At 37.4% G+C, this 26,226-nt stretch overlaps 1 protein-coding gene and 1 long non-coding RNA gene across 3 annotated transcripts in view; one reads left to right on the top strand and one right to left on the bottom strand.

The window, feature by feature from the left end:
• The window catches only part of STARD13 (StAR related lipid transfer domain containing 13), a 551,493-nt gene that overhangs the window by 432,226 nt on the left and 93,041 nt on the right, over positions 1–26,226 (bottom strand). The gene's annotated exons all lie outside the window — the stretch shown is intronic.
• Positions 3,345–7,510, top strand: LOC111540484. Of its 2 annotated transcripts, none has more exons than XR_002731000.2 (3): positions 3,345–3,547; positions 6,543–6,645; positions 7,452–7,510. It is a non-coding gene; the product is annotated as an uncharacterized LOC111540484 (long non-coding RNA). The 2 variants fall into 2 exon arrangements; XR_002730999.2 differs by lacking the exon at positions 3,345–3,547 and adding an exon at positions 3,564–3,783.

Below are 26,226 nucleotides of genomic sequence, written 5' to 3'. Positions count from 1 at the left end.
CATGTTCATAGATTGGAAAACTTAGTATTTTTAAGATGTCAGTTCTCTCCAACTTGATGAATAAATTTAACAGAATCCCATTCAAAATCCCAGCAGACGTTTTTAGAAATTGAAATGACAATTTAAAAATTTATATTAAAATGCAAAGGGCTTAGAATGGTCAAAGTAATTCTGAGGAAAAAAATACTTCCACTATCTGATTTCAAGACGTATAAAGCTACAGTAATCAATACAGTGTGGGACTGGGTTAAGAACGGACATATTTATCCACAGAATTGAAGAGAATAGAAATTCAGAAGATCGGGAGATTTTTAATAAAGATGCCAAGGTAATTCAATGAAGAAAATGATATTTTTAACGAATGCTACTAGAATAACAGGATTTCCATTTTGAAAAATATGACTATCAACCATTATTGTGCCATACTAAAAATTAAGCAGATCATAAACATAAATAAGATATATTGTGAATCTTAGAAATGAGAGGATTTTATGAACAGCTTTATGCTAATGAATATTTGGATATGTACAAATCCCTAGAAAAATACAACTTACAAACAAAAGCTGTTCTTTAAAAGATACTATTAAGAACATGAAAAAGCAGGCCACAGACTGGGAGAAAAATATTCACGACGTATACTTCTGACAAAAAAAGGCATACGCATAGTATGTAAGTAACTCCTACAACTCAATTACAAACAACTTAGTTTTAAAATGGGCAAAAGTTTTGAAAATATACCCACTTAATGGCTAAAACTAAACACTAAAAGTAGCAAGTGTTGGCATCTGATAAAAAGACCTGTCACCCTTTTAAACTATAGTAGTTCCCCCTTAGCCTCAGGGGTATGTTCCGAGAACCTAGTGGATGCCTGAAACTTCAGAGAATACCCTACCCTAAATATATTATGCACGAATTTCTTTTTATTTCTTCATAATTTCACAGATAGAAGACTGATTCTTACCAACCACTTGGTTCCTAGTGACCTTGGGTGATTCTTTAAGTCGAGAACTTTCACCTTTCCACTTAAAAGAAGCACTTTAAGGTTTCTTTTGGCATATCGAAATTGCCAGAATCACTACTATTGGGCCTTGGAGACATTATTAAGGAAAATAAAGGTTACTTGAATCCAAGCTTCATTGATACGGTGATAGGTGATAACCGGTGATAGGTGATAACCGTGATAGTGGATACTGAACAAAGGGAGGACAGACGCTCTGGGAGGCACAGAGAGGGGCAGCATGAGATTTCATCATACTACTTACAACTTCCAGCAATTTAAAATTTATATTTCTGAAATTTTCCATTGAATATTTTTGGACCTCGGTTGACAGTGGGTAACTGAAACTATGGAAAGCAAAACCATGTATAAAGGGGACTACTATACAAGGATGTTTGATGAGTGCAGACACAAATAGATTTGATGGTGGGAATACACGAAAATTCTTTATGCTCACAATTCTTTTTTCAATAAAGTGTGAGGCAAAGTCATTAGCTGAGGAGGAAGTTGATAATTTGAGGAGGGAAAAGAATGAGATATTTGGATTACAGAAGGAAAGGGTAAAGTCAGTAGAGCAAAGGAGTAGGAGAGCTGATCAATATGCAGAGCCAATTTAAGTGTGAGATCACACTATTCCACCCAACAGTTATCAGGCTGGGCCCAAGCTCAGAAAAGATAAACGCACGCAGGGGTTCATCCATGGTTTGAGTTTTGCTGGGCAAGTGCTAAAAGTGAGGGGTAGGAGTTGAAGATATTTGCAAAGGAGTCAATGCCACTATTTCTGAATATATGTGTATTCTTTAAACTGTGAAGAGCTGTGTTAGTGTAACTTAATAGTATAATGGTAGCAAAATGAAGCAATCCCTCAATTTAAGGCTGTTTATATACAATATAAAGACGGGAAAGTCGAAAAAAAAGTAAGCAACTCAATGGGGTATAGCCAAAGCTGAAGTATGCAATGATGAAATAAACTGATTCTTTATTCCACACATTTGATTTTAGGGTCTAAAAGCTATTTTGCAATCTTCCAGATCACTCTTTCAAGATCTATTACAGCTTCAGCTCTGACCTCTTTCACGTTTTCTAGTATCTTCCAACATTTTCCCCTTTTCTTCCCCTTTGGATATCTTGCCTCCTTCTTGCCCTATTTCTGACCAATCTTTAATGACATTGCAATATCCCCTTAGCTTTTACATAAACAGATGCCATGGTACTCCTCACGTCACAGCAGCGTTCTTTCCACTACCAACTACCAAGGTTATCCAAAGGTTTTAGCAAAAAATAATGAAATACACTTATTTGGCAATTTCGGACAATCTTTCTTATATCCTCTGCTCCACTGCTGTCTCTTTCAAAACATCTACTTGAATGCCTGTATTCCTTTCCCTCTTTTACAAGCATTGTTTTTATATAGGCCATGGACTGCAAAGAGCTCTGAAATCCAGATAAAAGTGTTTACCAAGGCTGAAGAAATTTTCCAGGAGAACTGAGCACTTTGCACAGCTGACATTTTTAGAATTAGTTTAAAATTAAACAGGGCGGATGCAGACTCATCCAGATTTTATTTCTGCAACACACTTGGTTGTTTCCTTGCAGTATCTAAAAACAAAGCCAACGCACTCTCATAAACTACTATTGTCCTCTAAAATTTAAAAGTGAAAATGTGACAAAATTTTCCTTTGGAACACATCTGCACAAGAGGTTTTCCTTTGGTTAAAATTTGATGAAAGACCAAGCCCACACCACAAAACACAGAATATAAAACTGTGTATTGACAAAAACTAAAAACTGACACAACTCCCTAAGAAAATCGTTTGCTAAAAAGTTTAAAAAACACGAAGACGTGCTTTCTTAAACAATTTTAAAATCTTTTTGGTTCCACACGAATAGTCTATTTGTCTGTGTGCCCTTTTTATTCCTTGTGACACCCCTACCTTCTCAGAATAAACACTTAAAGATGAACCGGGGGATCAAGCCGGTTCACTAAGATTTAGAGGGGAAGGCTGGTCCGTCTTAGTACTGAGACCGCACCCAGACTGCACTTGGATCGCTAAGGACTAAGAAAAAAGTACAGATCCAGTTTTGCCTCTTATACCACTAACTTTCCACAAAGCCTTCCAGAAACCTGACGCACAGCCAGAACCCCAAACCCCGTGGGCGGGATTAAAAACAAAACCCATTACGCCACCATTGCCGCCTTACCCGCCTAGCAAACGTGCAAAGATGGAAAAAGACGTACACGCCGGCGGCACCTACGTCCCCAAAGTGCGCAAGCGCATGGCAAGACCCCGCCCCTCGCGCTCCCGCCAAGAGGAGGCGCGCGCACCAGCAACTAGAGCCCCGCTGGCCTCGCCCCGGGCTTCCGCTCCGAGGCCCGTCGGTAGCCGTTCGGTTCCGGTTCTGGCCCCGCCCTCACGCGGGAACCCTCCAGAAGTCTTAATATCCGGGACCAGAGGCTGGTTGCGACGCGCATTTCCGGCAACGAGCGCAAAGGAAGGGATCCGGTGACGCCTCTTCCCGTCTGCCCCGCGGCCCAGGCTCTGGCTCTCGGTGCGGCAGCGCCATCTGGTGCCCAGTCTCCCGCCACCCGCGAGGTGGCATGCGCTGTTCTCTCGGAACCTTCCAGAGAAACCGCGGCCCCTGCTTTCCTTTCTCCCGCCCTGGACGGGGAGGGACCGGAGTCTCCGCCCCGCCGAGTTCCCGCGCGGGAGGGACTTTGCGGCGACTCTGAAGCGGAAGCTGCTTGTAGGAGGAGCTTTACAAACCCAAAATGGAGCGGAAACTAGGTTCTTTCTCTAGTTTTAAGTCCAGAAGAAATGGTTTCCTTTTATTTTTTGCTTCCTTATATGTTGTTGCTGGGTCATTCCCAGTCTTCCCCGTATCAGTTCTTTAATCTGTGAGGACTGGGACCCTGTATTAATTGCCTGGTAGGAAGACGGCACGAGCTTTGTGGCTTACATTGGCCTCTGCTGTAGAAGCTTTTGTTTCCTCCCTATTAAAGCGCTGTTGTAAATGCCTACTATGTATGTGTTAGGAACCCATCGAGAAGCAGAATGTAGTAATTTGCTTTAAAATAGGCCATGGAAGTTTCAGAAAGGTAGCCTCCGAAATGCTCAGACTGAATGTAGATTCGTTTGCATGTCATATTTCTTTTAGATAATCAGAAAGGAAAAATAATTTCCCCAAAGTTAGCAAAATCAACACATTTTCCTTTAATAATGAGTTTTTTGTAAACCTAGATTTTCCTGTAAGCTTGGAGTAGTGTTGTTTTCAGTGTTTCATTGGAATGGTGCTGTGGATGTCAAAATATATAGTGAAACAAACTTCCTTTAGATTTTAGATAGCACATGTTAACTTCGCTCTTTGATTGTGTTTCTCCTATAGTAGTGGTTCTCAAACTGGAGCACGCATCCAGATTCTCTAGAAGGCTTGTTAAAACAGATTGCTGGGCCTCAACCCCAGAAGTTATAACTGGGAGGGAAGGTCTGGGGATAGAGCTGAGTAAGTGTAGCTCTAATAAAATCTCAGGTGCTTCTGATGCTATTGGTACTAGGACTACACCTGGAATAATTTGGAGTGCAGGATTGCTTTGTCAATAATGCTTTTTGCTATTGCAGTAGAGAGGCGGTACTAAATTATACTGGTGATACTAAGCCTGCACAAGTTAGTAGTCCTTTTGACTCCGTGGATGGGAAGTAGTAAACTAAACCTTAGAACCAGTAGAGAACTACATAAATGAAATTTCACAGATTAAAGCAGCCAATTCATAGAAATGTATTCTGTATATGATCATGTCATAGAGGGTGCTGTAATACCAAGTATACTAAATATTTCAATTATTATAAAGTAATTGTTCTTTAGCTGTTAAATTAGAAATGACTAAAATTAAGGACAAAATAGTTTAAACAAATATACTAATTTTACCCTTTAGAAGATGCCAGGTTTTTTCAGTCTTTCGCATTTCTTCAAGTTCCCTTGTTTTACGGAATTCTCTACCCCCAGCCCACTCCCATCCCTATCATGTCATTTATAAATGTACACAGTGCTTACATTGTAGGAAATGATCATCTCAGAACTTGTCTCATCTTTTCAGCAGGACTTTTCTCAATTCTGTCAATCTGACTGTGCCACTGCCTTTACTGACACAGTAGTTAAATCACACAGTGATTAAAGCGTGCTGCACACTGTAACTCTTATGTTTGCTACAAATAGAAATACAGATATTGTTAGATAAGTTTATGTTTGTGATAATCAATTCCTAAAATGCAGAAAGCAGTTGGTTTTCTGGTTCTCAATTTTATTTAAATCACTGTTATTTTGTTTACTAGACTTAAGTTTCCCCTACTCTGCCCCTCTACCCTGAATGAAAAGAAGAAAAAAAGATTGATAACAACTGTCTTAAAACCATGGTATTTCCCTAATAGGCTAGTACCATGTATTTGGATAATTCCTGATGAATCCTTTAAATCAAGGAAAGGTGCATGGTTTTGTTTCATTTTGGGGTTTTTTTTTTTTTTGGTTGTTGTTTTTTCTGTTTGTTTTATTTTTTTGAGATGGAGTCTTGCTCTGTCGCCCAGGCTGGAGTACAGTGGCCCGTTCTTGGCTCACTGCAACCTCTGCCTCCCAGGTTTAAGCAGTTCTCCTGCCTCAGCCTCCCTCGTAGCTGGGACTACAGGCGTGTGCCACCACACCTGGCTAATTTTTTGTATTATTTATTTTTTTTGAGACGGGGTTTTGCTCTTGTTCCCCAGGCTGGAGTGCAATGGTGTGATCTCGGCTCACCACAATCTCCGCCTCCCGAGTTCAAGTGATTCTCTTGCCTCAGTCTTCCCGAATAGCTGGGATTACAGACATGTGCCACCACTGCTGGCTAAAATTTTGTATGTTTTTGGGGTAGAGATGGGATTTCTCCATGGTCATCAGGCTGGTCTCGAACTCCCGACCTCAGGTGATCCACCCGCCTTGGCCTCCCAAAGTGCTGGAATTACAGGTGTGAGCCACTGCACTCGGCGTAATTTTTTATATTTTTAGTAGAGACGGGGTTTCACCGTGTTAGCCAGGATGGTCTTGATCTCCTGACCTCGTGATTCACCTGCCTCAGCCTCCCAAAGTGCTGGAATTACAGGCGTGAGTCACTGTGCCTGGCCGGAAAGGTGCATGTTCTTTGCCTCATTTTAAACCTATCTTATAATAAAGTCACTAACGAAGCAGGCAGATAAGATGTACAGCACACTTCATTAGTAATGCTACGTTTCATATACCTGCTGTGTTTTGGGAGCATTATTGCTATCATTTGGTTTGTTGGATCCCTCCAAATCTCATGTTGAAATTTGATCCCTAGTGTTGGAGGTGGGGCTTAGTGGGAGATGTTTCAGGCATGGGGGTGGATCCCTGATACATGGCTTGGGTGCCCACCTAGTAATAATGAGTGAGTTCTCCATTAGTTCCTGCCAGAGCTGGTTAAGAGCCTGGCACCTCCCTCCTATTGATTTTCTTGCTTCTCTGTCTAGCTTCCTCGCTTACCATGTGATCTCTTCACATGCAGGTTCCCCTTCCCCTTCACCCACGAGTGGAAACAGCCTGAGGCCCTCCCCAGAAGCAGCTGCTGGTACCGTGCTTCTTGTACAGCCTGTAGAACTTTGAGCCAAGTAAACCTCTTTTCTTCATAAATATACCCAGCCTTAGGTGTTCCTTTATAAAAAAAAAAAAAAGGACTAAGACAATTATTAAACAACCTTATTCTGTTGACTAAAATAAGTATTTTATGACATTTATTTATTATGGCTGTTAACATTACAATTCATCCTGGCTAATTTCATCAGTAAACACTCTTATGAAATGATACTGTAGTTTACTTTCAACCGAGAATTGGTTGAATTTGATACAGTAATTAGATTAGGATTCCCACATCAGATTTTCTTTCAAAAATATTTCCTATTATTATGTGAAAGTCTCCTTTTCTGATTTTATTCTCTTATTTTCTAAGAACATAATATGTAAATGGATGTATAATGATTATTTGTGGCAAAAAGCATTTGTCTAAGAAGAAATAAGAAATAAGTTGATTCAGCTGTTAAAGGTGTCTTAGAGCTTTTTGGCAGTATATTTGCTATAATCGATAGACTTATTAATACTTTTAATTTTAGCCTAATAGTACTAATAGTCACATTTTGAGTAAGTATTGGACCAATTTTTTTTTTCTTTGTCATTCATTGGTATTTGAATCTCTGTAGCCTTTATACTGCCCTATTTTTGAGCTAACAGTTCTCAGACTTTCAAATCTTTTTGTTTGCCACATTTTAAATCTCAAACTACCTATAGTTTATACTAAGTTATTCTTTGGAAATACGTTTGACTATTCTGCTAACCTCATTTTAATGACCATACTGTTTTGTGATTAGCTAAATTTATTATTATGTTGTCAGATTAATTTTTTTTTTTTTTTTGGACGCAGTCTCACTGTGTCACCCAGGCGGCAGTGCAGTGGCGCAGTCTCCACTTACTGCATCCTCCACCTCCTGGGCTCAAGTGGTTCTCCTGCCTCAGCCTCCTGAGTAGCTGGGATTACAGGTAAGATTAATATTTTTTATTTGTAATCAATTTAAGTCTAATACATGTTCTAATGATAATTTTTATATTTCATATATGAATAAATTATAATTCTTTTAAAATGAGAGTATTGATATAGATAATACATTTTTTGGAATAGCTCATTTTAAGCTCCTGATGCTTGATATGGATAAAATATTTTAAATGTTTAATAAAATGTTGAAATATATTTAAGTTTACTAATTTGAGCCCTGCCAATTATAATACTTTAGAAAAGATAAAAATATAATAATACATTTATATGGCTTTTAAGTATTCACAAAAATAGTCATTTCCCAGCAGATGTTTTTCAGCTCTTATGATACAGTGTTTACTTATTCTTTTGGCCATGTACTGATCAGAAATAGTCATTAACTTTACTAAACAAGTAGATTTAGTTTGTCAGCCTTGATGGTTGGGTTACACAGATGTATCTATTGTGTCACCCCCACTCTTTTAAATATGTTCCTATGTCAGATGAAATCTAATCCTTTTAAGCGAATTTCTATTAAACACTTTGTGTCAGTTTCAGTAATGTCTCCCCAATAAACATTCCTACTGTACAAAATTTTACATATGTGTATTTACATATTTGTACTTTTTTCACAAATGTGGGAATTTAGGATACTATATTTGTAAAAATATGGGTAATTTTTCTTAAAGATAATTTTTAAAATTACAACAAAACATAGGGCCCTGAGAAGAGGAGGTAAAATATATGGAAAAGCAAGTATATGTAGATAATTTTGTAATGTAACCTTGAGAGAAATCTAGAAAACTGAGACAAAATAAGCCAAAGGAAAGCAATTGGAATGTGAAAGCTTTAGGGTAGAGCAGTGTTCTGCTGTGGTCATTTATGCCTTGGCATTAAGTTTTTTTGAATGAAAACAATGCATTTAGTCTGGCCAGGCGCAGTGGCTCACGCCTGTAATCCCAGCACTTTGGGAGGCCGAGGCAGGCAGATCATGAGGTCAGGAGATCGAGACCATCCTGGCTAACACGGTGAAACCCCGTCTCTACTTAAAATACAAAAAATGAGCTGGGCATGGTGGCGGGCGCTTGTAGTCCCAGCTACTCGGGAGGCTGAGGCAGGAGAATGGCATGAACCCAGGAGGCGGAGCTTGCAGTGAGCCGAGATCATGCCACTGCACTCTAGCCTGGGCAACAGAGCGAGATTCCATCTCAAAAAAAAAAGAAAAAAAGAAAAATAAATAAATACAACAATGCATTTGGAAGGATTTTAGGAATATATCACAGTACACTGGCATTTCTTCTTCAATTTTGCTAAGCTAAATAAGGTGACTAATAAAACTTAAAAGCACTGTTCATTTCATGAGGATCCAAGAAAAAATATTTCTTATTTTTATTTATAAGAAGCAAAAACATATTCACAAGAATCTTAAGTGATTAGTAGGTTAAGGAAATAAAAAGTTTGTTAGGAAGAAGGAATACTAGTTATTGAACAATGCCAATTTTTTCTATTTAAAAATATTTAAAATGCCATTAGTTGATTTATTTAATGAGCCATCAGCCTTTGTTTTAGATTCACTATAACTCTGATCTCCTAAACCTGCTTTTCCTGTCAGGTCTTCAATATTTCATCCCTGCTTTCTTTTACAATATAGTTTTTGGGAAGGTAACTATCATGTTGATAAGTAATGCTAGGTGAAGGTAAAATTTAAAACAACTCCAATACCAGCCGGTGATATACCATAGAAAAATAAATGAGCCAAAAGTAGGGGAAGTAATTTTTTTTGGAGGAAGAAAACAGAAATGAGAACAAGAGGTCATGGCAAACTCCTGAAAAACTGACCAAGTTCCTCTTCAGTCTTGTAACAGAATTTGGAAGATGTTCTTAGCATGCAACCGTTGGTTGAAAAAAAACCCAAATGTACAATGGCCATCAGTTCTTAAAAGTGGAATAGTGCATAGAAAGCTTATTGACACAGCATAGCAGTTTGATGAAATGGACTGAAACCATTTCTGTGGAGTGGACTCATGCAGAATATGTGATGCCTGATTCACATGGATGAATTAATGACATCACAGGGTAAAATACATGACCTAAACATTTTTGATAAGAATTTCTGCTGGATGATGAGCAGAATCCTTATCAAGTAGTACCAAAATGTTGCAGTCATTAATCATTCAGTCTAGATTCCCTACAGTGAGCAGAGCCACTAGTACCAAATGTTTGTGAAACCAATCACAAAAGATATCCCTGATGCTGTATGCCTTTTTATTAGCATAATAATTTACTGGTAAGAAATTTACTCCTTGAAAACAACAAGGATGTAAGCTTTTGTCTGTCATAGCAAGGTTACCTTTACACATGCCTGCTGCATTAGCACATCCCGGAACAGTTATTCTGTCCTTAGCATCCTTAATTCCTATTGAAGCTGTCTCACCAACTGTAGTCAGTGTTTTTCTGGTGCAATAATGCCAAAACAGTAATGTTTCATCAGCATTACAGACCTGTCCTGGTATCAGAGTTTCATCAGTGATGACCTTGGTAACCTCATCAGTGAATTTCTACCTTGCTTCATGATCAGGAGATGGTTTATTACTACAAACCTTTAAAACCTTAATGTTGTGCTCTTTCTTAAATTTCTGCAACTAGCCTTCTGAATAGTCACAGTTACCTTCCATTTTCAGTTCATCGTGATAGATTTTTGCAAGTTTCATGTTCAGCATACCATGAAGTGGCATGTATTCACAGTGACACTGATGGTTCCATTCTTTTAATACACATTCAAGGACTTCATATTTCACTCCATGCATTGCTTTCCTATTTTTCATTAGCTTCTGTTCATCACTTTCAGCACAGAACTTCAACAATGTATCCTTCTCTTTCTTCAGGTCATATATCATGGTCACTCCAACACTATACTCTTCAGTAAGACATTTTCCACTTATACCACCACCGTCCAGTTTCCTCAATAGCTTGACTTTCTGTGCCATAGATATGTATAAATGCTTCCTCTTTTCTTTACTATTGTTACTCATAAGGGTATCTGCAGATCTTTTTACATTCTCAACAATATACCACAGAGAAGAGAATAAGCAAAACAAAACAACATCATGAGTAAGACATGTAGGTCTTGGCCTCATGTAGGGCATTACGGGTAACCTGCCATTGGTGTGTCTTGCCTGACATGTGCCATTTTATTACCCTTTGTGGGTGCACATGCATGAGGAAATCTGGGGCATATGTGGAAAAGATATTTCACAGCTGAAGGGGGCTTGGGAGGGTCTCTTTGGAGACATTAAGTAAACTGTGTGTTCTGTATCTGCATTTTGACTGTGATCCATCACATGAGGTCAAGTTGTGGAATTTTCAACTTGTGACTTCATGTCAGCACTCAGAAAGTTTTGGATTTGGGGGAATTTCAATTTTGGATTTTCAGATTAGGGACGCTTAAAATGTAATTTCATTACGAGTAAATAGATTAAATACCAACCAAAAGCCAGAGATTGTCAGGCTGGATTTAGAATAGCAAACAAGATCCAACTATCTGCTGTCTACAAGAGACAAACTTTTTCTATTTTTTTGAGGTGGAGTCTCACTCTGTCGGCCAGACTGGAGTACAGTGGTAGGAGCTTGGCTCAAAGTTTCCTTCTCTGTGCATCAGAACATTCTCAAGGGCAATGACAGAGAAGCACAAGGGAGTAAGCTGCCATATAATTTAAACTAATAAACTATTTCATGAGAATAAAAACCATTTAAGATTGTAAAAAGCCAAATGTAAAAAGTCGTTTTGTAATAAAGGTGGAAATGCAATCTTATTTATAGAACAGAAACAAAGTAATACTTGAAGAGGAAAAAAAATAGTTTCCAGTTTCTCCCAAGGTTTTTTTCATTCATTATCTTTCTTTCCATCACTTGCTCATTCTGTGACTGTGAGCAAGCTACCTGCAAGGTACATATCTCTCTATGCTTCAGTTTCCTTATCTATAAATTGGGGATGATCTAATAGTAGTATCTGCCTCACAGGTTGTTAAGGTTAAATAAGTCAATATTTTAAAAACAGAAGAGTACCTGGAAAGTATTAGGTACAATAAATACTTGTTAAATAAAATTTAAAAATAAATTACTAAAGCACATTTATATACTTTCTTTTAAAATATGGCCCTGTTGGTAAGATATTTTTCCCAGCTTGCTTTGAACTATTTGTACTTAGCTTTTGAAATTAAAAAAAATACCAGCCTGTCTGTACGGTAGAGAGAAAGAAGGAAATAAAGAACGATACAGAAAAAACGAAGGAAAGAAGTGTAAGAAATAGAAAGGAATTACTAAGTTTTCTTTAGGAAAAGGGGCAAAAGTTTTGACACTGCTCAGAAGCAATGTTACACTGATTCTTCTCACTTTCTACTTTCTGTTATGCTATCCTAGGCCCTGAAAATGGTTATAAATACATTAAGACGTGACTCCCATATAATTCTGAATGTTTATTCTGACAAATTAATAAAGTGATTATAGTAGTACTCTGTCTGCTAATATAAGGCTACTGCTGATATGAAGCACAGAATTCTCCCAATATTAAAGCTTTATTTTTTGCTATCAGTAAATCCTCAGATTCAGTGTCATCCCTGTCTAATCAACTCACTCATCTGGAAATTAGTACATATCCTAAGAACTGAAGACAATACAGTGTTAAAAGTAATAATAGTTGACTCTTAGATTTCATGTTTTTAGGCATATGATAGGCAGGTTTATATTACAATTTTTAACAAATCTGTTAAAATTCTCTATTTTCCTTAAAAAGTAATCTTTTCAAATGATTAGCAAAGACTGTTCAGTTTCTTCATTTGCCCTGTGTCAAAAAATTAGAAGAAAGGTTTGGAAAATGCTTTTGAAGATGAATACTTTTATGTAATTGTGTTCTAAACTATATTAACCTGCTGCATTTATTTATGATGAGTTTTTAATAATGTTATGTTTTGTTTTCCCAAAAGTATCCCCTCTTTTATTCAACTAAAAGTTCTGTTTATATGTAATACATAAAATTCAGATATACCTTAGACTTGAAAGAATTGGAATACAGTAAAGTTGGAGAATAAAGAAATTAAGGGAACTTCAAAGTTTGTATACTTGGTGTTAAATATTGATGTCTTTCCAAAATTCATATATAGAAGCCCTAACTCCCAATGTGATGATATTAGGAATTGGGGTCTCTGGGAGGTGATGAGGCTTAGATGAGGTTGTGAGGGTAGAGCCCCCATGATGAGATTAGTGTCCTTATAGGAAAAGGAAGAGGCCAGGCTCAGTGGCTCACGCCTGTAATCCTAGCACTTTGGGAGGTTGAGGTGGGCAAATCACAAGGTCAGGAGTTCAAGACCAGCCTGGCCAACATAGTGAAACTCCATCTCTACTAAAAATACAAAAAATTAGCTGGGTGTGGTGGCATGTGCCTGTAGTCCCAGCTACTTGGGAGGTGGAGGCAAGAGAATCTGTTGAACCCAGGAGGTGGACGTTGTAGTGAGCCAAGATCACACCACTGCACTCCAGCCTGGGCAACAGAGTGAGACTCCATCTCAAAAAAGGAAAAGAGACACTAGAGCTTCTTCTCTGCCATGTGAAGATACAGTAGAAGTAGTCTGCAAGGCAAGAAGAGAGCCCTCACCAAGAACTAAGTGTGCTAGCACCTTGATCTTGGACTTCCCAGCCTCTAGAACTATGAGATATATGCCTGTTACTTAAGCCATCTAGTCTGTGGTTTTTTGTAAAACCAAATGCTAAGACATTTGGATTTTCAGGTTCTGAGAGCTTAATATGAAATAAAAAACTGTTGCTGACATGGTAGGTAATGTTTTAAGGATGGTTTGTTTTTTTTTCCCTATGGCTGTCCACATAGCTACCCCACACTATTGTCTTATACTTAAAAGCAGGATATTAAATATTAGTGCAACATTAGTTCTTACCTGTAAATGATTGTTTTTCTCTAGTGGAACTTCAGATTGGTCTGAAAACTTAAATACATAGGTTTTAAGTTTAAACTTTTTAAAAAGTGAAACTGTCCTTATATGGACTGCTGCAAAGCATAATATCCTAAGAAAATGAAGTAAATTATTTTAAAGGGAAAGGGATTAGTCTTCAAAATGGGAAAAACTTGGGTTCGTTTTTTTCCCCTTTTCAACAGAATCTAGGATGGCAAAGTGACATGGGAAATGCCACCTCAAAATCTAGACAGAGTGTACATAATCAGTCTTGCATACTGTGGGTCACAATAAAGGAACCATTTTAGCATCATAAACATTGTTGCCAAATGAATTTGAATGGGTTTTGGCAGCAACAGATCAGAGAAAATAACCACCTTTTAGAATATATAACTTAAAAATTCATTTGTAAGCACACAAGCTATCCGCCATTTTTACATTCTTAAAACATCTCATTGCCCATCTTTAATTTAAAAATACTACAAAGTCAGTAATATTTTCAGATAAGTTTCAGGTATTTGTTGTTATGCTTTGGTTAAACTGAAAGGATTTGCAGGCACACAAAATCAGAGCCCTTCAAATAATGCCTCACATAATTAAATGCAATCTTGTGTTTGGTTTGAGTTATTTCCATCTCTCTTTATTCTGCAATCTGTTGACAATAGCCAGCCAACTTACATTCTTTGGACTGATGACATATTTTTAAAATGCCGTCAGTGTGGGCATTACTAAGCTTTATAAAGCTGTTATATCTCTCAGACGCCACTGTTGCCAGCATTGCAGTAAAAATCTGTAAGAATCTTGTCTGTGCTACCTCTTTAACCTTTTCATTTCATTTAGTTTGGTACAAAAATTCATAAACTTGTAAAATTATTAATCTAGGTAACTTGGAATGGTTTTTCTTTTTTATTCTGGATTTCTAACAGATAGATGTTAGTCTTGCATGAAGAAGAAATCCAGAACGTTGTTGATTTTGGTTAAAAAAAGAAAAAGGAAAATACAAGTCTATAGAATTTATTCTAGGGCTTAAAAGCTTTGTAAAAAACATAGACTCTTTATGGCCACACTAATAAAAATTATTTGCTTCAATTTTTATTATTTTCATTCTGCAACTGTTTACTTCCAAATTGAAGATGTTTTTCCCTGACAGACTCTGTGATCTCTGTGATCACTTCTAAAAATATTCTATCTTCTTTCTTTCTAATTGTGTTACTTAGAAATGTTTCATTTCCTCTATTGCATTTCTTGTCTTTTTAAAAAATGTCTTTGTGAGTGTCTTTGGATATGTGTTACAAATTGGATTTTAAAGATCTGTGCCAGTATACCTGCTTGGAATTCTTTACTGCCTCTGCCAGTGTATAAATTTTAATACCATGAGCAGCAGTGAAGTAACTTCAGTCGCTCTTCATTTTAACTCTTCCTAAATTAGTTGCTTTATAAAGCTATTGCTAATCCCTTGCAATCCAGAGATATAAAAAATATTATACTCTAACACTTACTTAGTACAGCATAGAGGTAATTTACAGCACTAGTCAAAGAATTCCAAAGATGTCATCATTTATAATGACCCCATCCTAGGGCCATTATTTTACTACATAATATGACTAATGTGCTGTCATTTCTTTCTGCTTCAACTGTAGCTGCAAGTTAAAAAGTAACATATTTTGGCCTTCAGTTTTCTTAGCCTAAAAGAACTGGTTATCTTTTTAAAAATTTAGCGGCTTATTTCACTTCAGGTTTTTCAAAATATTCATATCTGAGATAACATCTTCATTGCTGAGGATAGTGAATGAGTTATATTCTTGAATGTTACTTGATTCTGAACGTCATTTAAATGCTCCCTTTTTCATAGGAGATACAGATCCAGTGTAAATATTGTTTGAATGTATCTGATGTAGTAATATTTGAAGATACGGGATCAAAATTTACAAGATCCAAAGTCAAATCTTCACATGTATTTTAGCTATTTACTGCCTTTAAAAAAACTAGAAAAGTTTATTTCTATCATCCATAATTTTCTTTATGGCCATGTCCTCAAAGGACTTAACTTCTGTTGATTCTCTAATCTGGCTGTCTACATCTTTTTACCTATATGACTTTTGTCACATTTTTCTCTTTGCCTAGAATAACTTCTATTCCCACATGTTCAATGTCTATCTAACACTTAAGCTCAGGTCATGTGATACTTCCTTCAGGAAACCTTCCTGGACTCCCCCACAAACAATAAGAAGTCTGTTTTTCATCTGAAATTATATGGTAATTTATATATATTTTTAACTTTGCATATTTTCTAAATAGGTTCAAATAAATAATGTACATACCACTAAATATTCTGAAGTCTAGGGGTTCTGTCATACTCATCTTCATATACCCTAGAGTACCAAGTAGGTCCTCAATCTATGTTTGTTGAATAAATAGTGTATACAGCAAAACGGTGTTCATTTTGGGGAAAAAGAATAACCTTACCTAAATTGGTTGATTAAAAACATTTTTACAAATATGCTATATAAAATGATAAAATATCAATTAATAATTAAAAGCAAAATTATATAACAGACAACTTCCTAGCATTAGTTGAGGGGAAAAAGAAAACAGCCAAACAACCAAAGAAGCCCTTGGCACCAAGGTAAAATTATGTTTAGCATAAGCTGTTGGAGGATCTAAGGAATGAATGTAGTAAGATACTGCTAAGGTAATTTTTACTAAGGTTTGATTTTTAAAAATTAGATTTGTTGCTTTTGGTCACAAATGATATAAGTTACCTAGGAATCAATTGAATCAAAGATGTGAAAGATCTCTACAGGGAAAACTATAAAACACTGATGAATGAAATTGAAGAGGGCACAAAAAAATGAAAATATATTCCATGCTTATGAGTTTGAAGAATTAATATTGTTATGACAAGCAGTTCACAGATTCAGTTCAATCCCTATCAAAATACCAATGATATTCTTCACAGAAATAGAAAAAATATCATAAAATATATATGGAACCCCCAAAGACCCCATATAGCCAAAGCAATTCTGAGCAAAAAGAACAATGCTGGAGGCAGCCCACTACCTTGACTTCGAATTAGACTATAAAGCCATAGTAACCAAATCAGCATGGTACTGGTATAAAAACAGATACCTAGACCAATGGAAGAGAAGAGAGGACCCAGTTTTAAATCCATGCATTTAGAGCCAACTCATTTTCAACAAAAGCACCGAAACATACAATGGGAAAAAGACAGTCTCTTCAGCAAATTGTGCTGGGAAAACTGGATAACCATATACAGAATAATGAAGCTAGACCCCATCTTTCACCATATACCAATATCAAATAAAAATGTATAAAAGACTCAAGTATAAGCCTGATGCTATGAAACTCCTGAAAGAAAACTTTGGGGAAATGCTTCAGGACATTCGTCTGGGCAAAACATTTTTGTATGAGACATGAAAAGCACAGGCAACAACAGCAAAAATAGGCAAATGGGATTACATCCAGCCCAAAAGCTTTTGCACAGCAAAGGGAAAGAATCAAAGTAAAGAGACAACCTACAGAATGAGAGAAAATATTTGCAAACTATCCACCAACAAGGGATAAGTAACCAGAAGATATAAGGAGCCCAAACAACTTAGTAGCACATACACAAAAAATCTGATTTAAAAAGGGCACAGCTGGGCACTGTGGTTCACGCCTGTAATCCCAGCACTTTGGGAGACCGAGGCAGGCAGATCACCTGAGATCAGGAGTTCAAGACCAGCCTGGCCAACATGGTGAAACCCCATCTCTACAAAAATAAAAAAATTAGCTGGGCATGGTGGTGTGCACCTGTAATCCCAGTTACTTGGGAGGCTGAGGCAGAAGAATCACTTCAACCCGGGAATCACTTTAACCCGGGAGGCAGACGTTGCAGTGAGCAGAGATCATGCCATTGCACTCCAGCCTGGGCAACAGAGTGAGATTCCATCTCGAAATAAATAAATAAATAAATAAAATGAATCAAAATAAGGCATACAAATGGCCAATAGGTATATTTAAAAATGCCCAACATCACTAATCATCAGAGAAATGCTAATCAAAAACAATGAGATATGTTATCCCAGTTTAGATGGCTTTATCAAAAAGACAGGGAAAAATGGATGCTGGTGAGGTATGGAGAAAGGGGAACCATGTGTACTGTTGGTGGGAGTGTAAATTAGTAGAGTCAGTATGAAAGGACTATGGAGGTTTATCCAAAAGCTAAAAATAGAACTACCATATGTAGTTTCACTACTGGATGTGTATCCAAAAGAAAAATCAACTTATCAAAGAGATATCCACACTCCATGTTTACTCCAGCACTAGTCACAACAGCCAAAATATGGAATCAACCTAAGTGTCCATCAATGAATGAATTTGGATAAAGAAAATGTATACCTATAAATGGAACATTATTCAGTCTTAAAAAGAATGAAATCCAGCCGGGCTCGGTGGCTCACACCAGTAATTCCAGCACTTTGGGAGGCTGAGGTGGGCAGATCATGAGGTCAGGAGATTGAGACCATCCTGGCTAACATGGTGAAACCCTTTCTCTACTTAAAATACAAAAAATTAGCTGGGTGTGGTGGCGGGCGCCTGTAGTCCCACCTTCTCTGAAGGCTGAGGCAGGAGAATTGCTTGAACCTGGGAGGTGGAGGTTGCAGTGAGCCAAGGTCACGCCACTGCACTCCAGCCTGGCTGACAGAGACTCTGTCTCAAAAAAAAAAAAAAAAAAAATGAAATCCTGTCATTTTCAGCACCATGGCTGGAACCCGAAGTCTTTATGTTTAGTGAAATTAGGCACAAAAAGATGACTATTGCAGGTTCTTACTTATATATGGGAGCTAAAAAAACGTGGATTTCGTGAAGATAGTCATTGGAGCTTACCAGAGGCCTGGAAGTGTAGAGGAAAGGGGAAAAATGAAGACTGATTGATTAATGGGCACAAATGTCAGTCCAGTGGCTACAGTTAATATTAATCAATTATACATTTCTGAAGAGCTAGGAGAGAACAATTTGAATGTCTCTAGAGTAAAGAAAAGACAAATATTTAAGGTGGTATCTCAGTTACCCAAATTTGATTATATGAATGTATCAAATTATCACATACCCTGCAAAAACATGTACAACTATGTGTTAGTAAAATATAAATCAATTTAAAAAGAAAAGGTATGTATTTTGATAAAATGTGTAATGTATTTGGCAACTTTAAATAGAAGGTTACACTGGTAAACTTGAAGGAAAGTAAATCTACCGTAGATTTTGTGACCTTTGCATACCATTTTGGTGGATAATTTTGGCCTTCTGATCCAGAAGTTGAGAGAACCTATAGGCTCATATAGATCATTCACCTTGCCCAGGACTCTGCCTCCAAACAGGTCAGAAACATGTATCACAGAAGGGCATGATTACTGGCATTAACATCAGCCAATGGCCAGGAACTTGATCCAACATACCCTGGCCATTCTGTTCCTACTCTAATGAACACCTTCCTACTTATTCATCCTTCAAGGTTGAAATCAGTGTCACCTTTTTTGGTAAAGCTTTCCCAAGCCTAATTAATTACTTTCTCCTTTATGTATTTAAAGCACTTCTACCTATACCCATAAAATAACTTAATCCAGTAGTTTTCCCCTTTTCTGTAGTTTCACTTTCCACAGTGTCAGTTACCTGTGGTCAATCATTGTTCAAAAATATTAAATGAGGAATTCCAAAAAATATATATTTATTCAAGCATTTATCCATACATTTCTGAAATGAAAGGGAAAAGATGTTAAATGAGGTGAAAGGGAGCGGAAAGAAATCGTCTAAATATAAGAGGTAACATCACAATCAGAAGAAAAAAGGCTAAAAAAGAGACCCACATCAGTTAGGAAGTGATAACTACACTAATATTTCATTATTTAAATTGTAATTGATTGACTTTTTTGACTTATGATGAAATGGCAACAGGGTAGATTATTAACTAAACTTTTAGACAGAAATATTTTCCTTTTGATCAATAGCTTAAGATATAGGTAAAATAAAATGAATAAGGAGAATTACGCTTGTTCGTGTTAAAAATTTACTAACCAGCAAAGGCATGAGAATGATATAATGGACTCTGGGGACTTTGGGAGAAGGGTGGGAGGGGATGAGGGATAAAAGACTACATATTGGGTACAGTGTACACTGCTTGGGTGACAGGTACCCTAAAATCTCAGAAATCACCACTGAAGAACGTATTATCCACGTAACCAAAAACCACCTGTACCACAAAAACTATTGAAATACAAACAAAATTTTGTGATCCAAAGGGAAGTATCAGCATGTGGCTATATTCTAAGTTCATCCAGTTTAAAGTAATGAATATTGTGTCTCATCTGACCCGTTTAAAGCTATTCTTCTCTGTGCCACTGTGTATCAATAAAGGCATTTATGAAAGAGCATGGGGGAGGAAGAATCTGTAAAACTAGCTACTTATTCTCATACGCAAGTTAGATTATTGGGAATTTGATTTTTCTATCAGTTGCGTAGTCATACCATTGATGCTTTGGATATTAATAAGCAAAACTCTGGACATACCAGGACACTCATAGATGATTTAAACTTTATAATTTATGTTACCAATTTGACCCTCATTCAAAGACTCACTAATGAATTTTTAACCCTTACTTTTCTTGGCAAGAGCATTATATTTAAACTGGAAATGTATAGGAATCATCACTGGAACATTTATAAGCATCATTCCTACTGTAGTTAGCTAACACCTCACTACTAGGTAAATTGCTTTTTGTTCAGTTTTGCTCTTTTCTGGTTTATTTCCAACCTGTTTACTGAGACTGTCTTGATAATGCAAATCTTTCTTCTTTGTTAGTCCACAGTTTGCTCATTTTGGAAGAAAGCTCCTGACTGAGGTCCCTTTAGATGTGTTTAATGAAGGAGCAGCTGTGCAGAAGCACCACTGTTTCACTTTTCTCCAGACTGATCAAATAAAGTGTCTGTCATATCACACGTATGGAGTTCTCTACCAGCAGCAAAGGCTATTTAGTCAAGCTTAGAAAAAAATATTGTGTTGGATTTTTGCTTATGATACGTTTTGGATTTTTCTTTGAAACTCTGATTTGAAAGATATACAGTAGGATGTGGCTTGAGGGAGGAAATACGAATATTATCCTCAAGTACTCCTATATTCATACCGTCAGGTATCCTGAGAGTTGGAGGCATCACATTGCACCTTGGGTATCCTTTAGGAGAAATCCTTTGCTAACCAGAGACTCTAGTCTCTATGGATTGGTAGAAAGTCCAGTCTGGTGTCTGACAGCTCCTCCTGTGCAATTTTGAATTTACTGGGCACATGTCAGACTCCTGAGGGGAAGACATCTCCTCTCTCCAAAGAACTGAGGTTCCATCACAATGAATTTCATTTGTTTGAGGATGACAAGTAAACTTTATTTTAAGTTGACTTGGCAATTTTTAATTCATGCTGTGCCCTGTCACAATTATTAAAGTGAGGAACTCCTCACAAAGTAAACCAAGGTCTTTCAATCCATAAAGTTAGTATCTCAATTCAACTTATTTGGAGTTTATTTATTTTGCTTTTGAGAACAAAGTATCTAGTGTGTAGATAGTTAAAAATTAAATGCAGTAGCTATTTATAATCCCTGTATTTTTCTGCATATCTTATGCTTTGTATTAGTTACATAACTCCAATACTCAAGTCTAAGAGTCAGAGTGTTGGAAGGGACCTGGTCCATACTTCTGAGTCTTCTGAGCCAGCAAGGCCACACTCTTTCCCCATCATTGCCTTACCAGCAGTTACTCTATATGAAAGTTCATCAGATGAAGAAACTTGAACAGTTTCTAATGAAGGAGAGCAGGCTCAATATCCTATCCCTCTTTCCAAGAGGTGAGTGTGCTATGCAGGGTCCAGGGATGAGATGTAGCCTGCTCTGTACCAGGTGCCTGCCACTCACAGAAATAACTGCTTGCTGTTTGACTGTATGTATAACTGGATGCTATGAGGGGGAGAATATTTAAGAGGACCTGGAACTATGTCTCTTCTGGAACTTAAGAGTGTATGGGCTTCTGAGAGCAGAGGAGGTACCGAGAAAACCCCATTGCAAGGATAGCTGTGAAAGAAAATAACCAGAGAATTTGCTAGGCCGATGTCCTGAGGACCTTAAGTTAGCAGTCTGTGGGAAACAACAAAGCCTGGTAAATATTAATTAAGTTGAAAACCAGAAACAGAGATAAAGAATTATATATTTGCTTCAATAAGCAAGCACCTGCAAGATTTCTTGTTTTCTGCCTGTGTAGTAGCATCCTAAACTTTAACCATCAATTGTCCCTAGTCTCCCTTTCCAGGTACCAGATTTTCTTTCTTATAATGTGTTAAATCAAGTTTAACCTAGAGCTGCTTCCTTACATATTTTGAGTTCAACCTAAACTTTTCTCTGTACATTGTGAATTATAACAAGTGGAGATGTTAACAGACTCTAGCCTACACTTGTGCCAGTCACTGAGTTTTGGCCAATCAAATGTAGCCAACTGTTTGAACCATGTTCAGATAAGGCAAACACCAAGCTGTAACCAATCCAGCTGTTTCTGTATCTCACTTTCATTTTCTGTAAGTCACTTTTTCTGTCCATAAATCTTCTTCCACCATATGACTGTGCTGGAGTCTCTGAGTCTACTCTGGCTTGGAGGCTGCCCAATTCATGACTTGTTCTTTGCTCAAGCTCTTTTAATTTGTCTGAAGTGTTTCTTTTATCAAATGCAACTTACGTTTTCAAATTGCATTAGATTACAAATATTTTTTTCAAATATCTTTTATACTATGTTCTAAATGCAGTCAGCCCTGTGTATCCAAGGGATTCAACCTCTATGGATTCAACCAACCACAGATTGAAAATGTTCAGAAAAATAGTTCCACAAAGTTACAAAAAGCAAAAACTGAACTGGATACACACCAAATATTATGTTGAATCACCACAAGAATGAAGTGATGTATAGGCATTATATTAGGTATTATAAATAACCTGGAGATGATTTAAAGTATATGGAAGGATGCACGTGGGTTGAATGAAAATACTAGGCCATTTAATATAAGGGACTTGAGTATTTTATATCTGTAGGGGATCCTGAAACCAGCTCCCCAACGGACATTGAGGGACAACTTTAATGTACAAGATGACCCAGGATATACCTCTTATTTCTACTTTATTATAACAATTAAGAAATCATGGCTTAGTGGCCTCCAATCTCTTTCACAAGTTAAAATGTGATCCTTTAGAGACCTACGTGAAAGGTGAAGGTGATGTGGTTTCCTTCCGTAATTGCAGGAACAGTCTAGATTACTATAGCCCCTAGACAACTACTGAGATGTCTAAATAATGCATTTACCTAAGAAAACATCTCAGCTCATAAACTATAAGCATTAAAAATATAAATTATAATTGATACCTATATAGAAAAGATGTTACCATTTGGATTCACATAAAAATTAGAAGTCCATGGAAAATGTGTGCTCTAGTTAAATATCTGATGTCAAATATCCCAACCTATCTATTTAAAGATCTTAAAGTATGAGGCCCATGCACCATTGTATTGATACTGTATATATGCAAAATATGAAAGTATTTACTCCATTATAAAATATGTAACAATATTATTAAAGTCTCCATAAGGCTAGGGATCCTTGTGGACTAGACAGAACACAAATTACATGGCTAAAAAGCTGGCTGCACTTGGGTGTACAGAAACACCTGGTTTCCTGAAAATCCCCTGCACATTTCTGATAACAATCAGACTATATTATGGTGACATATATTAAGGTTTTGTTGGTACATGTTTTAAAGTAAATAGGTATTCAGGCAGAGAATGTTCCAGGGAGTATGAGCAATAAATCTATAAATCATCTCATAATAATGTTAAGTTTTATAAAGAAATCGATTATTTCTTCCTTTGTTCAACTGGGGAAACTGGATTCAAGAAGTATCTAGATTCATGGGACCGTCTCGCCAAGTGTTGGCTTTATCTTACCACCAGTATCCTGTGATCCTGTCTTAAGGCATTTAATTCCCAGAACATATTGTGTATACTGGTGAACATGAACAAAAATTTTACAGGTATTTTTATAATATATTCAAAAATAGCACATAAAACTGTGATTTCAGAGTTATTAGCTGAAGATATAGTTAAAAAGAAAGCTTGAAGCTGGTCCTTTAAAAATGAACAAGAGTGGCCGGGCGTGGTGGCTCAAGCCTGTAATCCCAGCACTTTGGGAGGCCGAGATGGGCGGATCACGAGGTCAGGAGTTTGAGACCATCCTGGCTAACACGGTGAAACCCCGTCTCTACTAAAAAATACAAAAAGCTAGCCGGGCGAGGTGGCTGGCGCCTGTAGTCCCAGCTACTCGGGAGGCTGAGGCAGGAGAATGGCGTAAACCCGGGAGGCGGAGCTTGCAGTGAGCTGAGATCCGGCCACTGCACTCCAGCCCAGGCGACAGAGCGAGACTCCGTCTCAAAAAAAAATTAGAAAAATAAAATAAAAAATAAAAATGAACAAGAGTGTAAATGATACAGGAGTGTGGCAAAAATCATGAACGTTGCCTAAAATAATGACAGAAGTTTGGAAAGCAATGGAAGAGAGGTGTACAGGGGCGCTGAGTGTGGGGAGATGCGGATGTGCCTTGCTTCATTGTATGCTGCAGAAATCTATAATTACTATGAAGCACGTTAAAAAGCGTGCTTCATCTTCAGTAGTAAATGTTATTCTTCCTAAATTGCTATCAAGTTTGTTATATTGATGTGGAATATAAAAATCGACAAACTTTTTAACACATGAGCGAACACAGTAAGTGAAAGTATGGATCGTCTCACGGGGAGAATTTTGATATCATTTAGACCATTTCTAGTATTTATCAGATTATAGGTACTTTCCAATTAGATTGACTGAAAAAAGCTTTTCCCCCTATATTTAGAAATATGAGAAAATAGGCCAGGCTTATGCCTGTAATCCTAATACTTTGGGAGGCCCAGGTGGGAGGATGACTTGAGCCCAGGAGTTCAAGACAAGTCTGGGGTACATACTGGGACCCTGTCTCTACAAAAAAGTAAATAAAATTAGCCAGGTGTGGTGGCAGGCTCCTGTAGTCTCAGCTACTTGAGAGGCTGAGGAGGGAGAATCACTACAGTCTAGGATGTTGTTGCTGCAGTGAGCCATGATCATGCCTCTGCACTCTAGTCTGGGTGACAGAACAAGATCATATCTTGGAAAAAAAATATATATATATGGGAAAATAAATGAAAAAGAGACAAAATATAATTGAAATATGTTCCCCAACTTGCTTGAATTGTTTACTTACTAGGGATGCAGACTTAAATAGCATAATTTGTTGTTATACTCTCAACCTAAAATCAGTTTCACAGTGATGATATATATACCTACTTTTTTTTTTTTTTTTTAAGACAGAGTCTCACTCTTTTGCCCAGCTGGAGTGCAGTGGTGCAACCTCGACTCTCTGCAACCTCTGCCTCCCGGGTTCAAGTGATTCTCCTGCCCCAGCCTCCTGAGGAGCTGGGATTACAGGCACGCGCCATTATACCCGGCTAATTTTTGTATTTTTAGTAGAGACAGGGTTTCACCATGTTGGTCAGACTGGTGTCAAACTCCTGACCTTGTGATCTGCCTGCCTCAGCCTCCCAAAGTGCTGGGATTACAGGCCTGAGCCACCGTGCCCGGCCATACCTACATATTTTATATATTTTCATATGTGCCTATAATATGTAAAAATGAACCTCAAAGATCCTGATATAATTTATCTAAAATATAATTGTCTAAAATATAATTTGGACAAGTTATTTTACCATGTAAATGATTTCATCAATTTTCAGATATCCTGCCCACATTGGCCAAATTCTGCATTTGTGGGGAAAGGGAAAGGAAGAAATAGACATAGAGATGGCCAAGTGCTATGGTTTGGATATGGTTGTTTTCACCAAAACTCATGTTGAATCTTGATCTCTGATGTGGCGATGTTGGGAGGTGGAGCCTACTGGGAGGTGTTTAGGTTGTATGGTCAGATCCCCCATGAATGACTTGCTGCTGTTCTTGCAGTAGTGAATGAGTTTTCACTCTTGTGAGACTGGATTAGTTCTTAGGGGAATCAATGAGTTTCCTTGAGAGTGAGCTGCTGTAAAGCCAGGACACCGCTCAGGTATCCCATTCTTTGCTCCTGTGTGCCTCCCCTTTGGTCTCTGCCATGTTGTGGCACCACACAAAAGCCCTTAAGATAAACCAGGGCTATGCCATTGAACTCAGCCTGCAGAACCATGAGCTAAATAAACCTCTTTTTCTTTATAAATTACCCAGTCTGAGGTATTTTTCTTATAGCAACCCAAAACAGACTAATGTACAAGAAATTTGCAATGCCCCTCTCCCTCTATGCCAGATACTTACCTAATGTTCAGGAATTACATGTAATGTACATAAGCTGTAGTAAAAACAAAAAAAATCTGTATGGGATTCATCTCTGTAACTGCAAAGGCCTTGAGATGACACATCTTTTTCAGTGTATTTTGATTTTACTACAACAACTAGCCCAGAGGGAGCTTCGTAGGGAGCAAAATTACTCATTAACTCTTGGTTGAATGAATTAATGAACTAGTGAGCGGATTAACAAAATTAGGCCAGTTAAGGAAACACACTGTTTCTATACC

The sequence above is a fragment of the Piliocolobus tephrosceles genome, chromosome X (assembly GCF_002776525.5).
Source record: "Piliocolobus tephrosceles isolate RC106 chromosome X, ASM277652v3, whole genome shotgun sequence".
Taxonomy (NCBI): domain Eukaryota; kingdom Metazoa; phylum Chordata; class Mammalia; order Primates; family Cercopithecidae; genus Piliocolobus; species Piliocolobus tephrosceles.
Note: the sequence above shows the minus strand (reverse complement) of the source record. Positions and strands in the feature narration are given on the sequence as shown.